At 41.0% G+C, this 16,113-nt stretch overlaps 1 protein-coding gene and 1 long non-coding RNA gene across 12 annotated transcripts in view; one reads left to right on the forward strand and one right to left on the reverse strand.

Annotated features, from left to right (window-relative positions):
* TENM2 (teneurin transmembrane protein 2) overlaps positions 1–16,113 on the forward strand; it is a 696,995-nt gene that overhangs the window by 497,357 nt on the left and 183,525 nt on the right. The window contains exon 1 of one of the 11 annotated variants that reach the window (XM_080995197.1): positions 15,347–15,645. The exons of the other annotated variants lie outside the window; for them this stretch is intronic. The gene's annotated coding sequence lies outside the window, so the exon portion shown is untranslated. Of the gene's footprint in view, positions 1–15,346; positions 15,646–16,113 lie in introns of those variants that run through there. 11 annotated transcript variants of the gene reach the window in all.
* LOC308471374 lies at positions 12,994–15,698 on the reverse strand. The gene is made up of 2 exons (XR_013982930.1): positions 15,578–15,698; positions 12,994–13,156 (listed from the first exon to the last, which is right to left on the reverse strand). It is a non-coding gene; the product is annotated as an uncharacterized lncRNA (long non-coding RNA).

A 16,113-nucleotide genomic window follows, 5' to 3' on the forward strand; every position in this document is an offset into this window, starting at 1 on the left:
CTGCTTTGCTTCTTTCCTAGAGTGAGCGGGGGGGGGGGGGCAGACCAAATCACAATTTTTTTACTTAGCTGTGTGAGAATTGAACCAGGAATTGTGCTTTGTTTATCTCTAAACAAGCCGTGATCTGGAGCCAAGTTTTGTCATTTGCTTCCACTCGCAGTCTCCTTCACTCAAACAAACTACAATTTCCAGTTCATAATAATCCATGCTCTGCCGACATCCTGGATTGACTCCTGAAATGTGCTTTACATGATGATGCCCTTGAATATGATATGGAAATTGCAGCTAGTGCAGAATATGGTCGCCAGGGTGCTGGTGGGAACAGTGGGCTGGTCACATACAACTCTATTCTGAAACAGCTGCACTGGTTGCCAGGTCCACTTCAAGGTTCTTATGTTGACATCTAAAGCCGTTAATGACCTAGGGTACAAATACATAAGAAACCGCTTTATCCTGTATTAGCTCACCCATGCATTAAGATCAGTAATGGAGGCTGTCCTGGTGGTCCCTCAGTTAAATGAGCTATGTTGTATGGGAACTTTTTCGATAGTAGCTCCACTTCTGTGGAATGACCTCACTGAGTAGTGTTTTGCCCCTGCTTTATATCCATATAAAAACTCACATTTTGTCAGGCTTTTAGGGGCTGCTTAAGTTCTTTTTATAAGTTTTGATGCTAATTGTGACATTTATGTATTGATTGGAATTATTTTAATGTTTTGGTTTATTGAGTATTATGCTTTGTATTACTTTGTTCTGATGCAAGCTGTCCTATGACTGTTTTGGTGAAGAACAGTATAGAAATATATTTTAAAAACAAATAAATCAGTCACATGTCTGAGGGAGAACATGTGTTTGGTTTCAACAAAGGCTTTTAAAAGACTTGTGACTTTTGTTGCTATGATTTGTAATCTGGAAATCAGCAGCTGGTTTGTTTGAGTGATTGCAGTGTTGTGTGACTTCTTTGGCTATACTGTACAGAAATTGCAACTAAGATTTCCTCCTATAGGCCTACCTGGTCTTTTCTGTACTGGAAAACAGTAATTGCATAATTAAGACTGCAATCCTATGCATTCTCACTTGGAGATAAGCTCCACTGAAGTCAGAGGGACGCTTCCCTCCAAAAGAATAAGCCTAGAATTGGGCTGTGCAAGTGAAAACATTAACATATGGGCATGAATGTTACAAATCATTATGATGTGACCAAAGGGGCTTGGAATATTAAAGAAGTATTTTTTTTACAGCCCTTTGTGAAAGCACCTGCAAGTTTTAAGGAATGCCTTGAGCAACTAGTCCCCAGAGCCTATCCAGAATTTCATCCCAATGTCTTTGTACCACACATATTAATTTTAGCGTACAGGAAGCCTTTACTTCTAGCTATCGTCATTTTGCTGTTATGCCTTCTTCGGATCCATTAGAGTGAATTCCTCCCCGGTGGCCTCTTCTGCATTACTTTGGGACACGGCTGTAAATTTGTTGCAAACTTTATTCACAGTGGCTTATTGTCTTAGTAAGTACTTCATAATACCTCTCATTCTGATTACACTTCTGATGCAATTGTGGCTTTTTTCTTGCTTAGATTACACTAGATGTCTTTTTACAGCCAAAGTTAATGAAAACTTTCACTACAGTCAGGGGAAGCCTCTGTTTTCCTTCTGTACTGTTTTTTGTTTTTGTTTTTTGCAAGTTGATTTAATAAAACAGTGGAAAATATATGTAGGTTGGGTTTCAATCTTACTTCAGTGCACTAGGGAATTTATTCAGGATTTGAAGAAGCTCTTCCTTTGCAAACACTTCTTTAGTCAAGACTCCAAATCTCTACTTCACAAAAGGGCAGAACCAAATTGGTAGAACTGATAGCAAATGCAGCACTAGTGAATGAGCAAGATTCCATAAATTATTAGTTTAATCTTGTATTGAGACTTTTTTGTGGAAAGCAACAAATGCATTCAATTAATAATAATAAGTTGTGGGTTTTTAAAATTAAGAATATACTTAAATTATGGTACAGTTGGTGTTCTGAAGTGACATGATACACTCTGGTTTCCAGGGAATACAATTCTCTATAGGTGGCATAAAAGTTTTACAATTGGTTTCAGGACTGTAAGCTTCTTTCTAGCTCCCTCCTGGGCCATTTTAGGGATCATCTCTTCAAAGGATGTTTTTGCCTGCATTGCCTGGCCCTTTGATAAGATTTTTCTGCATCATATCATAGCCTTGCATACTGATACTAGGCCATTACTCGGCAGGAAGAGTGAGCTTGAAGTCCACTCCTACCAGAAATATCAGTGTTAAATAACTTGTGTGACAATTCACTCTGAAAGGTCAGTGTTCAATAGCCCTCGAAATTTCTCATTTCTTTCCCAAGGGGGGTTGCACAGTGGGCTGCAGAATAGAGCATACTGCAGGACACTAGTGTTTGACTTGATGATTAATTTGCAATTGGCTGCAATGAATCCAGTGTTGTGTGTGATTTGACTGTGTAAGTATTGTTAATGTACTTGGTTTGTTGTGCATGGGCCCCTGTGTTTGAGTTCCACATTCCCAGACCCAGACTTCTGAAACACAGGTTTTTAAAAGTTCCTGCTCTCTGAAAGAAGGGTTGTTGGGCTCTTAACTAACTCACAATTTGCTCCCTAAATGGGAAATGCAGTCCTTTCTCTGGTTTAGTGTGTTGAATTTTTTAATAGACTAAGGCTTTCTTTTTCATTATTACAGGTTATATTTTGGTACATTAAAACTGAGAGCTTAGGCAGATATGATGTAGAACATACACAACTGGATCATCTGACACTTTAAAGTGGTTTTGTGGGCTCCAATTTTATTTGAAAAACAGCATTTAGAAAGTTAAAAAACAACCCAAAAAACTTTCCACGTGTATTTCCCCAATCTACATCACTCACTCTTCTGATGACTGGAATAACAGAGTTAGTTACCCAGTATCTTTCTCCCACCCCAAGTGGCTATAATAGCAGCTTCATAATCAAATAAAATGGATGTGTTTATGCTACTCCTGTCAAAATCAAAACTCACCCACAGCTGCTTTGAAGAGGTAAAAACATGTTACAAGATCCCACCACAGGACTGTGGCATTACATTAAAATAGGTCCATGTTAAAATTGATTGTGAACACCCGGTTTTGCATAATAAGGGAAATTCCAGGGAGATTGAAATCTCAAGTTACTCATTCTCAGTTGGGAAAATATTTCCTTTTTCCTGACAAAAGACTTGCATTTCACTGCCACTAGCAGAAGAAGAATGAGGAAGAACACAATCCAGATCCCAGGTGCTGCCCAGAGGAGCTTAACAGAATAACAGGGCCACCACTCCATCCACAGCCTTACTGGCGCACAAGCTGGAGTGAAAGGTGGGGCAGGTAGATCACAGCAATTGAACACAAACTGGGCCTCATATTGTCAAGTGATGGCGGTGGAGCCAGCTGTATTGGATCCTGAGTTGGCTTAGCCCCTTCCACCCTTGGGAAGCTACATTTTTGAGTTTTCCATTGGCTGCAGGAAACCTGCCAGTAGCATTTTACCCCATTCTCATGTTTAGGAGGCAGAACAGGGATCTCTGTGGTGGCGGAATGATGCTGATGGAGACTAGCAAGGCTGGGTGGAGGGACACCTCTGTCCAGTCTAACCTGGAGTCCCCCACACCTGACACTAAGGGAGGGTTAACTCACACCTTTTATTTTGCAGTGTTAAGGTGTCTAGGAAATTTTTTTGGATTGTCATCATCATTCTTTCCCATATTCCTCTGGACTTCTGTATACATGTGTTTGTATCTATGTGTAACAAAGGATTTTAAGCCTTATCTCTCTCCACTTAATTCACTCTGCATCCATAGTACTTCTTTATGCTTCTGAAGACATTTTTTCTTAGAACCTTCAAGACTGGGCTTGCATGATGTGTCTCAGGCACATTAGAATGACAAAAGTCAAGGCATTGTGGAGCTATTCTGTCCGTATATTATAACATTTAAAATTTACCTGAGAGGTTAGTGTATACTTATCTTCAAAGCATAAACAAAGTGCAAATGAGAAATTTATCAACAACAATGAAAGTGTTTCCCATTTTAGCTGTGGGTTTAACTATATTTTTCTAAGCAGAATGTGTTCTATTTTAAGTTGCATTTTAAAAGTTAGAGCATGTATAGCATTAAACTTCTTCAGAATAAATCACATTCTTTAAGTTTTACAGTATTGTTTTGCTGCATATGGATTAAAGCAACAATTAAGATACCGTCTCAGTAATACAATAAATGCCCCCAAAACCTGAGGAAGGATACACAAAAGAGCAGGAAAGTAAGTGAGAAAATGATGAGAAAGCAAACAAAGTGTAAAAAGTAGGTATGAAATAAAGAGTGTGAAAATAATAATTAGAAAGGGTAATAAAAATGCTGCAATGTAGCATTTTGTGGTGGAATGTGGGAATGGAACTGACAGGAGATATAGAATTCTATCAAATTTTAGACACAATTTTCTATGATGAAGTGAATAAATATCTCTTCAGTAAATTCTGCCTTTGCCGAAACAATAATGCTAGTAAAAACAACACCTGTTCGCTCTAATTAACTTCACATCCTGATTATTCAGAATTAATTTCTATAAGGGTCCCCCCCCCCATTCATTTTATTGCATTGTTGCTGAATCTAAGCTGATTTTGGTGACATAAATATATTGGAAAGTGAAAATATTACTAAATGTAATTGAATCTACAGGGATAGGAATATTCATTTATAGTAGAGTGCTTGGAACTAAAGGGTCTGACATTTTGCTACCTGAAGAAAAGGACAAGATCGCCCCTTACAATTCTACGTGCCAAAGCTAACTAGAATGACAATTCAATATTTATAAACTGGATATAGGACAGAGATCCTTTACCACACCTAAAGGCAGGAGGCTCACTTAGGTGTTGGAAGGCAAGTTAAATGCAATACACCAGCTCCCCAACACCATACAACCAACCCCTCAGTATCTGTTGCCTGATGTGGCAGCCTCACTCTGCCTAACAATAGTTCTGGGCCTGACACTCCCACTTGACAACGGTAATATGAGGATTCATCTTCCAGACCCTCCCTCACACAGAGAGAGGGAGCATTAGCTTGCCCAGGCTCCTGCACCTTTAAGAGGGAGCTCCAGCAAACATAGATTGCATGAGAAGCTGCACTCAATGAAATTCCACCTTCTACACAACTATGGGCTCTGTAAGTGCCCTGTCTTTTTTTTCTCTCTGGCTGCCATAGTTATTGTGACTTTGGTCCCTGTTCTCCGCTGAATCCAACAGCTTATTAAAGGCCTGTCCAAGACAGTGTGTTGTCTGAGGCAGTGGGTAAGATGATACCCCACTGTTCCATGTACAGAAGCAAAAAGTCTGGCAGTTTTATTTCAAAACTAGAGCAGGATAATGTCATCTGCTATACCTTAAGGCAGCAGGCCAGTTTTGAGGGTCCAGGACGGACTACATGACACACACAACTCTTGTCTTTCCACAGAAGGGTGCAGTCAAGGAATTGCCATCACACACACACACACACACTGCAGCTTCTGCCAGCTGAGGCAGTCACCTAATTCTGCCTAATGGGGAACATGAGGCCTGGGTGGCAAATGTGGCCTACCATGCCTCTCTGTTTGGTCCTTGGGACTTTCTCAAGACTGCACAATTCACTTGCCCTGCTCTTCCTTCTTCTTGAGTGCTTTTATCTGGGTATAATGTTTTCTTGTACTATGATAATTCATCTTTGCTAAGATCTCTGGTTTCCAGTAGGCCTTTTTTAAGAAACTTACAGGAAGTAGAAACTTCTTGACTTACTATTCCCCCCCCCCCCCAAGCAGAATATGGTGAGATAGGTTTCCATTTGCCTGCTGGGTACACATACTCTATTTACTTGATATTTATTTGCTTTGCTCAAGTTGATTTGGATTAGAAGAGACTTTCTGAAAGGTCAATTGGCCCGTTGCTAATATAGGTACTGCACTTGAGCACTAATGTGTTCTGTTGTAGGAAGTAGTTAGGCGCTGGCGTGGACATAAGCTAAAACATTATGCTTTAAATATAACTTGAAGTGGAAACATATTGTTTATAACCTTGAAGGAAACTACAGCAAAGCGGGTTTTTGAAATGTTTGGTCTTTATGTTTACTACAAGAGGAGAAGAAAAAAGATGCTCCTCACAAATGTTATATGTCAAGTAAACTATTTGGTCTTGAGTATGTGCACTTCAAGATATTTCTATGGAAACTAAAAGCCTCCAGTATCTTTTATGAAATGCTACATTTCTTAATGTTCTAACTTTCTCTAAATCAGTTGTGCTCTTCTGATTCCCCTAATTTAAAGTTTATTATTTTTTGTTTATTCATTTTATTATTTTAGCTAACCTCACTCAAAAACATGCTACAATTTTTTTAAAAATAAGAACTTTTACACTCAATTTTGGAATAAATTGCAGGCCACACAGTCCAGCCAAAGTTAGTCACAATGAGTCCCACAGAAATCAATCAGACTTAACATAGGTAAAGGGACCCCTGACAGTTAAGTCCAGTTGCGAACGACTCTGGGGGTGTGGCACCCATCTCATTTTACAGGCTGAGGGAGCCAGTGTTTTTCCGCTCCGCAGAGAGATTTTCTGGGTCATGTGGCCAGCATGACTAAGCCGCTTCTGGTGCAACGGAGCACTGACATCAGAGCAGCGCACGGAAGCGTCGTTTACCTTCCCGCCGGAATGGTACCTACTTGCACTTTTTTTGGTGTGCTTTCGAACTGCTAGGTTGGCAGGAGCTGGGACCGAGCAATGGGAGCTCACCCCATTGTGGGGGTTCGAAACCACCGACCTTTTGATCGGCAAGCCCAAGGCTTAGTGGTTTAGACCACAGCGCCACCCGCGTCCCTTAGACTTAACATAGTTGTGGCTAAAGCCTATTCTATCACTTTCAACCTAATTCCCCCCGAATTGTTCACATACATATTTGTATACATTTATAAAGTATAACTCTCTCCACTCTCACAACATACTTCTCTATTCCCTCCCCCACAAAGTTCTCCAAGAAAAAAAGAATAAGTTAATTGTGCTTTATTGTATTGATCGTTTGCTTTCTCATCTGGTGAACTAACAAGAAATGTTATTTTATTTCATAAATTACAATAAACAACACAAACATAGTAAATAAAGACCCTATGGGAAATGTGATTATGTTGAAATAAAGGGCAAATGCAGAAACAGTCACTGAAGTACTGGTACCAGTTTACAATTTTGTTAATGTTGCGTTTGAGACTGGGAAATTGAAAAGAAAATTTGCTAACCAGGTCATAACAAATTAAATGATGTTCATTAGTATGAAATCCTCTTTTAAAATTGGAACTTCTATGACATGATAAGAAAAGCAATGACAAACCTAGAGAGAATCTTAAAAAGCAGAGACATCACCTTGCCAACAAAGGTCTGTATAGTTAAAGCTATGGTTTTCCCAGTAGTGATGTATGGAAGTAAGAGCTGGGCCATAAAGAAGGCTAATTGCCGAAGAATTGATGCTTTTGAATTATGGTGCTGGAGGAGACTCTTGAGAGTCCCATGGACTGCAAGAAGATCAAACCTATCCATTCTGAAGGAAATCAGCCCTGAGTGCTCACTGGAAGGACAGATCCTGAAGCTGAGACTTCAATACTTTGGCCACCTCATGAGAAGAGAAGACTCCCTGGAAAAGACCCTGATGTTGGGAAAGATGGAGGGCACAAGGAGAAGGGGACGACAGAGGACAAGATGGTTGGATGGTGTTCTCGAAGCTACCAGCATGAGTTTGACCAAACTGCGGGAGGCAGTGGAAGACAGGAGTGCCTGGCGTGCTCTGGTCCATGGGGTCACGAAGAGTCGAACACGACTAAACGACTAAACAACAAAATGACATGATAAACATTGGGTTGAAAAGAAACAATATCAGGGTGTTGCCATAGCTCAGTGTAAATTCCTGTGGGCATTACAACTTCCCATGTGGACTTGGCGCTGACCACATGTACAAGTTCTTGCTTTGGAGGCATTTATTCGCTAAAACAAAATATTATGTCAAGAAGTTTACAAATGCTACATTGGTCACTATTCAACTGCCCTAGTGCACATTTGGGACTATGCAGGGGTGGGGTGAGTAAACATCAAATATAGAAGATGAAAATGATCCATTTTGCCATGCATAGCAGGGAGGGATAACCTGTACCTCTCCAGATTTGTTGATCTACAACTCAGACCGCTCCTGATGATTGACCATGCTGGCTGGGGTTGATAGAAGTTTAAGTCCTGCGACATCTGGAGGGCCAAGAGATACCACTGATATAAAGGCATAATTGTAATGTGAGTGCACAAAAGAGGAAGAAAACAGAAAAAGGATCTTAAAAGAGTTATAACCTTTAAGAATGTTCAAGGCAACAATTATGTACTGTTGCACTCAGTTTCTTTGTATAGTAACCATTATTATATGATTAAAGGAATCAGCATAAAGCCATTTCCAACAGTGTTCAGAAAGCTATAAAGGCAGACGGCCCTTTGTGGACCTGCCTGTTGTAAATATTCAGAGGCTTGAAGATTATTCTTACTCTAACATGAGTATATAGTAGCTTCAATTTTTGAGCCTAATCTTATCTTGTTAACTCTTGATTTTAAAATATGGTATACATAATCCATTTCTTTACAAACCTAAATGGTATTTAAAAGTCACTAGAGTTCTCTGGTGTGGATCAGATATTTAGGTTTAGAATATTTGTGTTCTTGATAGTTTTAAATCTCAGGAATTTATCAGAAAAATCCTAAAATAAATATTGGCAAAGCAGCATTTTAAAAGCTAATTCTTTAATACTAACCAGACAGCTTGGATGAGGAATAAGCTTCAATAAATGGGAAACAGGCTGCAAGGGCCTTCACTATGAAGAGTAGTGAGGATGTGGAAATAGAAATGGGTTTTTCATTACCTGAGGGATTATGCTCAGACAAGAAATGCCGAATATGCTGAGGACCACAGCTGCACTTTGTCTGCTGTTGTATTAACAGATAATAGTGAAACAATGAAGCTGTGCAAGAAACAGCTATTAGTTCTCAGAAATACAGAAACAGTTACTTTCCTTTTCTTTAGCTTGAATTGCCCTGTTCACACCATGGTGTATGTCCAGTGTCTAACATTTTATAAACAACAGATTTGTAAATTAATGTGCATTCTGCTTGTGTGCACTTAAAAGGCTCACAGAAAGCAGGTGATGGTTTCACACATTTCTGTTTTTTCTCACTCCCTTGTTACAATTGCTTCTGGGGCTTTAGTCACCACTGAAGTTAAGCTGACTCCCAGGTTTACTCTCACTCCATTTATTGAAAACATGAAGAGCTGTCTCCACAACATCGTAATTGCTAACACTCATAGTCTCACACTTCCATCCCCATCTTCTTTCTAACACAGGCCTGTTGAGTTCAAAAACTGAGGCGAAATCTTGACTGTGGGGTGCTGTTGTTTTTTGGCCATATACCATTTAATCTCCTTTCCATTCCTTGTACGCTACTGTAGATTTGTTCTGCCTTTGTCTTCATATATACATAGTTTGCTATTTTCTTTGTTCTGTGCAAGATTGAATTCCACTTGACCTTTCACACTTACATCTGACAATTTCTGATTAGAGACATTCTTAGTAATTGACTACTTTTCCTTACCTTATAGGCTTTCTGGGTTTTCTCCTGGTTTAGTTGCCATACTATCATATCTACACGTGATGTTAGCTTTGTTGCTTCCAATCATGTCTTTTTTTGTAAACTGGGTATGCAGTGATGTTTAAACCACCACCCTCTGAAAATAATTTTCCTTCCTCTGCTGCTGTTAGAATAGAGTTCTTCACTCTATTTAAACCTAGTCTCAGTACCCTAGCCACCCCAACCTGGTTAACTCCTAACCAATTGGCACTGAGGGCTGCACCTGCCAAGTTTTCTATTTGGTCCTCATGCTCTGGAGACTCTCAGTCTTCAAACCAGACCCCTTAAAATCTTCATCTGGGCACAGCAACCTCTGCTATTTCAGGCACTGCAGAGTTGATGTTGACCCTTGGCTGCTAAGTTCCCTCAATGTCTCACTCTTGTGATAATTTAATTCCTTCACAGACTTTCCACTACAACCTGTGATTCCAATTCTTGGCTCCTTGCTGGCTTCCCTAGCCTCTGCAAGCCACAGTCTCCTTTCCCTGGCCTTTTGCTCCCACTTCCAGATTCTGCTGCTGCTTCACATGATGACCTGACCGCAATGACAGTCTCCAAAGGCTGAATAACTTGACCAGCCTTTTATGCTCAATCAAGTTCTCCTTCCAGCTAATATTTTAAAATTTGAGTGGAAATCTCCCCTTGCATCAGGCCACAAATCTGGTCCAATGGGGTGAGGCAGAATGTCCAATGATCTGTCTGGTTATAAACTCACCAGGTTTCTGTTGGTATTTTAGGTTTTTTGTAATTTGGCTAAAGAACAAAAGGGTAATTTCCTGGGTGCCTAGATCCAGGTTTGAGGCAAGTACTCTTTGGTGAGATTTAAAATCACAAAACATGTGGCAGAGTAGAGTGTGGAAATAGAGGCTGTTAGACCTTTAAAATATCTCCTCCTTAGTTCAAGAGTTTCCCACTTCCCCTTAGTGTAGAAAGAGACTGCACGTTTGAAGAGTTTGTAAGAAAAACCATTTTTAACTTACCAAAGATAAGATTAATGTGCTTTTCCATACAGTAGCAAGAAAAGACAGGCAGTACAACTTAGTTTCAAAATTAATAAGTGTTTCTAAATTATTTGCATAGAAATACAAATAAAGCCACACAGTCTATGCTTGGAGCAACCAATCCCGACATCCTTACTGGTTGGTTACATGGTGGAAAAGAGAGAGAGAACAAAGGCTTTGATATAACCCTTTCTCCCAAGCTTAGGGCATGTCACCTAGCTAAACCTTGCAAGATAGCTTAGTCTATGGTCTCAACCTCTCCATGCATTAGACTTAACCATATTTTGTTATATTAGGATGAATTGTCCCACAATTTCAGTCTGCTATATATAGGACCTTTCTCTCAAAGCAGTTCTTGTTTTGACGGAACGTTAACTCACAGTTCAACTGCTCCAGTCACCTGCAGTACTATTGAATATACATTATATTTCTTACAGCCCCTAGCAGCAAGTGAATATAATGTATACAGAATGAATTCCTATAAATATTACTTTAAAAACAAAATTTTACCTCATAAAATCTATTTAAAGAAGAATAATCTCTCTACAGCCCTGCACCTATTTAAAAAACATCATGTGATTTTTGAGCAATGTAATGAACATCTTGTAAAGTAAGTCTCAATGAACTAGTGGCTGAGAGGGCCATACCTACCCTGATACAAATCTCACCCTGGGTGTTGATGGAATATATTCAAATGAAATGTGCATTACTGTAAGGACAGGTGCTAGAAGCAGGTCAGTCATAACTCACACGACTTCAGTGAAGTTAATTCTTTATTCAAAGAAACAAACAGCTCCAGAGAGCAGGCCTAGTGAGCACAGCAAATCTTCCCAGTAGATCTTGCCCCAATGAAGCATCTGCAAGGACTGAAGATCCCCAGCGTCCTACAGCTGCCTAAGCCTCCTCCACTCCCAGATCCTTACCAAGCAACCTGAGACTTTGTTGATGAGTCAGTCTCTGCTCTGCCCTCTTCATACCTCTTCTGATCCTGGGAGACCAGGGGGAAAGGAGCTGGTCTCAGCAGGAGGAGGAGACCCACTGGCTTCTTCAGCAGCCTGACTGATCTCTGCCTCTCCCCCCCCCCCCCGCTCCCCGCTTATGCCTCTGATTCTAGACTGCTCTCTGCCACAGACTCTTCTGGCTCACCAAAATCCTGTTACATCTTCAGCTTCCGACACCACCCCTTCTCAGTTTGCTCCCTCTGACCATGCATTGTCGTCCCACCACCAATCCCCTGACTCTTGAACCTTCTTCCCCTGGGGTTCTCTTGGGGGTTCCCTAGCTGGTGCATCACTCCACTCCTCTGCATCCAGCCAGACAGCTAGGCTTAAGTCCTTGGCCCTGCCCCATCCCTACTCACACTTGTTTGGGCAAAGACCAGCATTCTGGATGACCTTTGGCTGGTCACTGCTTCTCAGTCTGACCTACCTCACAGGATTGTTGTCGGGATTAAATGAGGAGAAGGAGACCCATGTATGCTACCTTTAGCTCCTTGGAGAAAAAGATGGGCTATAAATGCAGTAAGTAAAATAAAATAAAGAAAATAAAGCAGGCTCAATCAGTTTCAGTAAGGGCAAGAGAGGGGATTGCACTGGCTTAGGAACTTTTTCTCCAAAATGTTACAATATTAAAACAGATTAAAATGGACACCAGCATTTCTAAGCACCTGGATATGCTTGCCTAAACAAGAATATTTTTAGCTTGTACAGAAAATAATACAGTGAAGGCACCTGCTTGATATCAATAGGCAGGGAGTTCCAAAGTATATGTGGTGCCACACTAAAAGATTAAGTTCTTACCAATGTGGAATGGGTATTATGTGGCACTTGTAATAGTGCCAGTTCCACTAACTCAAGCAGTCAAGAGGGGGCAGGATGTTTGTGGGATCGTCTTACTGCAGTGTTATGCCACTATCTCTACAATAGCATCCCTATCTGTCGGTGGTACAGAAATAAGAACGGGACCTATTTCCTTCTTTGATGGGACTGTTCCACAGTAGCTTCTTTTCCGAACAAAATCTTCACTGAAATTAAAGACAACAGACAAGGACCATATGCCCATAGCCATACTAATTCTGGCACTTCTTAACATCTGGGGTGGCCAGATCAAGGATGACAAGTGCAGACCTTTTTAGCCGTATGGCTGGCTGAATGTTGGTTACTAATTATTCAAAAAACTTGTAGGCCGTTTCTCTCAAGGCCTGGTATGATAAAGTCTGGCAGTACTGGAAAATATGTCACAAAAGGTATGCTTCCTTAAGGGCAGCTTAAGAAAGACACTTTTAATATTGCATGGCAAGTATTTATTGATCATGTTGCAAATGAAAACACCTTTCATAGAGTCCCAGCATCATAACCTGGTTTGTGGAATTATTAGCTTGAAATGTATCTTCTTATCTGGATTTAGTGTGTTGAGATTTTGAAACTGGTCCTTACAGTGACCCTGTAAAATAACAAAGTTTTTTTAATAAGTGAAATGCAGTTTTTATTTTTTCTTCTTCAGTTGGTCCTTTTTATTGTGTTTCTTTTGAGTTGTTATATATAAAATAAAATTTGGTTTAAAAAATCACACATGCAGCAGAGATTACAAATTACTTCTGTGATTTAGTTTGACTTGTGTAGAGAGAGTATTAGGAAAGTCCCATGATTTTCTGTAACCCTCTGTTTCATGTCTGACCCACAGAACAAAATCTGCTGCTCACCTGGAGTATGTCTCTGGAAAACGTTTCATCTTGCTTTCTATTATTATTTAAAACATTATCCTCCCGCCTCCCTCATTAATTCCACTTAATAGCATAAATATGGTTTATTAAGAATACAAGCAGATCTTGGCCACAGTCACTTTGGCATGTTTGTCTAGGACTAAAAGTGGTTATGGTTGCGTTTACAGTATTATAAGCCCCCAAGAGTTTTAATTCTGTTTGCAAGAAGTTCTCTCAGCTTGACTGTGAGTTTTTACTGTTATTCTTTACATTAGGCAGCACAGGATTCAGGAGTTCTCATTTCCTACTTCCTACTAATCCCTAGATGTTGTTTTACTCTCCTTGTTGTGGCAAGAAAGGTTACATGCCATTCCCAGTGTGTGATGAGATTTCTATGAATAGCTCTAGAGAAACTGTAGAAGGAATCTTTTGCCCTGCTGTGATCAACATGGGTAAGGGTGGTCAAAATCACTTGAAAATACCTATGTTGACAAGAGGGTGGATCCTGGAAATAATCTACCCAAAAGCACAAATAGTCAAGTTCTTCGGGGCAAGCCTCATATTAATCTATTGCTTTGCAGACCACTTATGCACTGAAAGCAATAAGCTTTTGATTGAATTTGCAGTGACCTGAAAGGCTACTTAACCCATACTAGCATAATGACATGTAAATATGTGTGTGTGTGTTTAAGCATCTTTTGCTGATTGATATTGAACTGAAAAAAGAAATTGAGCTGTACATGCCATATGATGCCATTAAACAAATTATTGAATTTGCAGTTAATTGACTGAAGAGTACAGTTAATTAATACTGAGATATATTTTCTTGCTGTTTCTATTTTAGCTGTGTTTTGCAGTGAAATTTAAATGGTGCTCTTAGTTTAATAATAATAATGTTGTGTTAAAAGTAACACATTATTGAACTTGGATGAAATCAGATCAATGGAAAATACTTCATTGATTACTTCTAATATAAAGAATGGGATTTACAATTAACCAATAAAAGATTCTTACTGCCTCCTCTGGTCTTTCCCCAGCTAAATAGTCACAGGGGTGTTAACCATGTGTTAACCCAGAGTCGCTGTGAAATCCTCACAATTCAGCAGTTCCAGAGTTTTACCATTTACTTATTTTTTTAAAAAAATGTTTATAGGTTTTACATAATTTTATACATTTTATCTTTAACTGTTTTGAAATATTAAAATAAAAGGTTCTTTCAAACCTTCGGACCTCCTTCCTTCCCTCCATGGGTTCCATATTCAAAGAAAAATCTTATTTACCGTTACCTATCTGTTACATATCCATAGTTACAAAGTTACCATTTACTTATTTTACACATAAAGCCAAAACTTTAGAAATGAACAGCATGAAAAAGCTGCCCACTAAAGTTTTAATGTAGGCCTCTGAATTCTTAATATACTTCATTCTGTGGAAACGTCAAAAATAATTGTTGGTGATCATATAAATTCTCATTTTGGCCAGCAAAGAAACTGGCATAAAATATTTTTTTAAGTGTAAATGCTGATTGCAACATTTGAAGTTTGCTTCCTTTGGGCTTGTTTTCTCTTTTTTGATCTGTTTATGGAGATTAGAAAACATGGAAGAACAGGAAGCGTGGGATATATTTTTGAACTGATTAGTTAACTCTTAAATGAAAAGCTAGTTGGAGCCAGGGCTGTCCCTAGAGAAGGAGGCAGATATTGACAACTGCCCCAGGCTATGCACTTTGGGAGTCCTTGAATCTGGCATTAGTGACTACAGGTGGCAGTCTTCCTGCCTGGTCAGACCTGCCATCTTCTGCCCACTCACAAGACTTTCTCCCTTCTCCTTTCCTAGACCAAGAAAGAAGGTAGGAAGTGGAGATGGAAGACTCTGTTGGTACAAAATTGGAGGGGAGGAGTAGTCCATTGCTGTTAAAAGTTGCAGCAATGACCGCTCCCCGCTTAAAACGGGGGGCGCCCTTTGCGTGGACGCGCGCAGCCCTGGATCTGGAGAGGCCCCATCAGCATAGGCTTGGCTTTGCCTTCCCTCAGGTGGGATACCTGGAGGTCCCCGCCTACCTCAGTCAGTTGTCCAATCCCACCTGGGGGAAGCGTTGCCAAGGAAACCAGGCCAGGTAGGGGGAGGGATTACCTGCCCACACAATAGAGGGAGGATCTTACCTGGGAATCCTCACTTGGCTCCAGAGCTTCTTCAGGAAGGACGTCGCTGGACTTCCTCGCTCCAAAAGGTAAGCCTGGGGCCTTTGGCCTCCCCCCCCCCGCGACAGGGTTCCCAAAGGATAGCGGGGGGGGGTAATGGATATCAGGATCCTCTTTTAAAAGAGGATCCTTTTCCCTAGGCGGGCCCTGATGCCCCGGGTTTTGGGTGATGGCACGGGGGCCCCTCTGGCTGCCCCCCCATGCCTGCGGGGGCGTGTGGGCCGCGGGGGGGAGGCAACGCCACTGGTGGCCCTGGGGTGTGGCGGGTGGTGGCTGGGGGGGTCCCCGGTCACCCCCTGGGGCCTCGGAGGCCTCCAAGTGGCCTTTTTAGGCCGCAGGGAGGCCCGCCGCGTTTTGGGAGGCCTTACTGGGCCTCAGGGGGGCTCCGCCGCGTTCTGCGGCCTAATCGGGCCTCCCGCGGCCCTGGAGCCTCCCCTGGGCGGCGGGGGCCTTCCTGCCGCCCCTGCGATTGCCGGGGGGCCGCGGGCCGCGCCGCG

The sequence above is a fragment of the Podarcis pityusensis genome, assembly GCF_964106645.2.
Source record: "Podarcis pityusensis genome assembly, chromosome: 2".
Taxonomy (NCBI): domain Eukaryota; kingdom Metazoa; phylum Chordata; class Lepidosauria; order Squamata; family Lacertidae; genus Podarcis; species Podarcis pityusensis.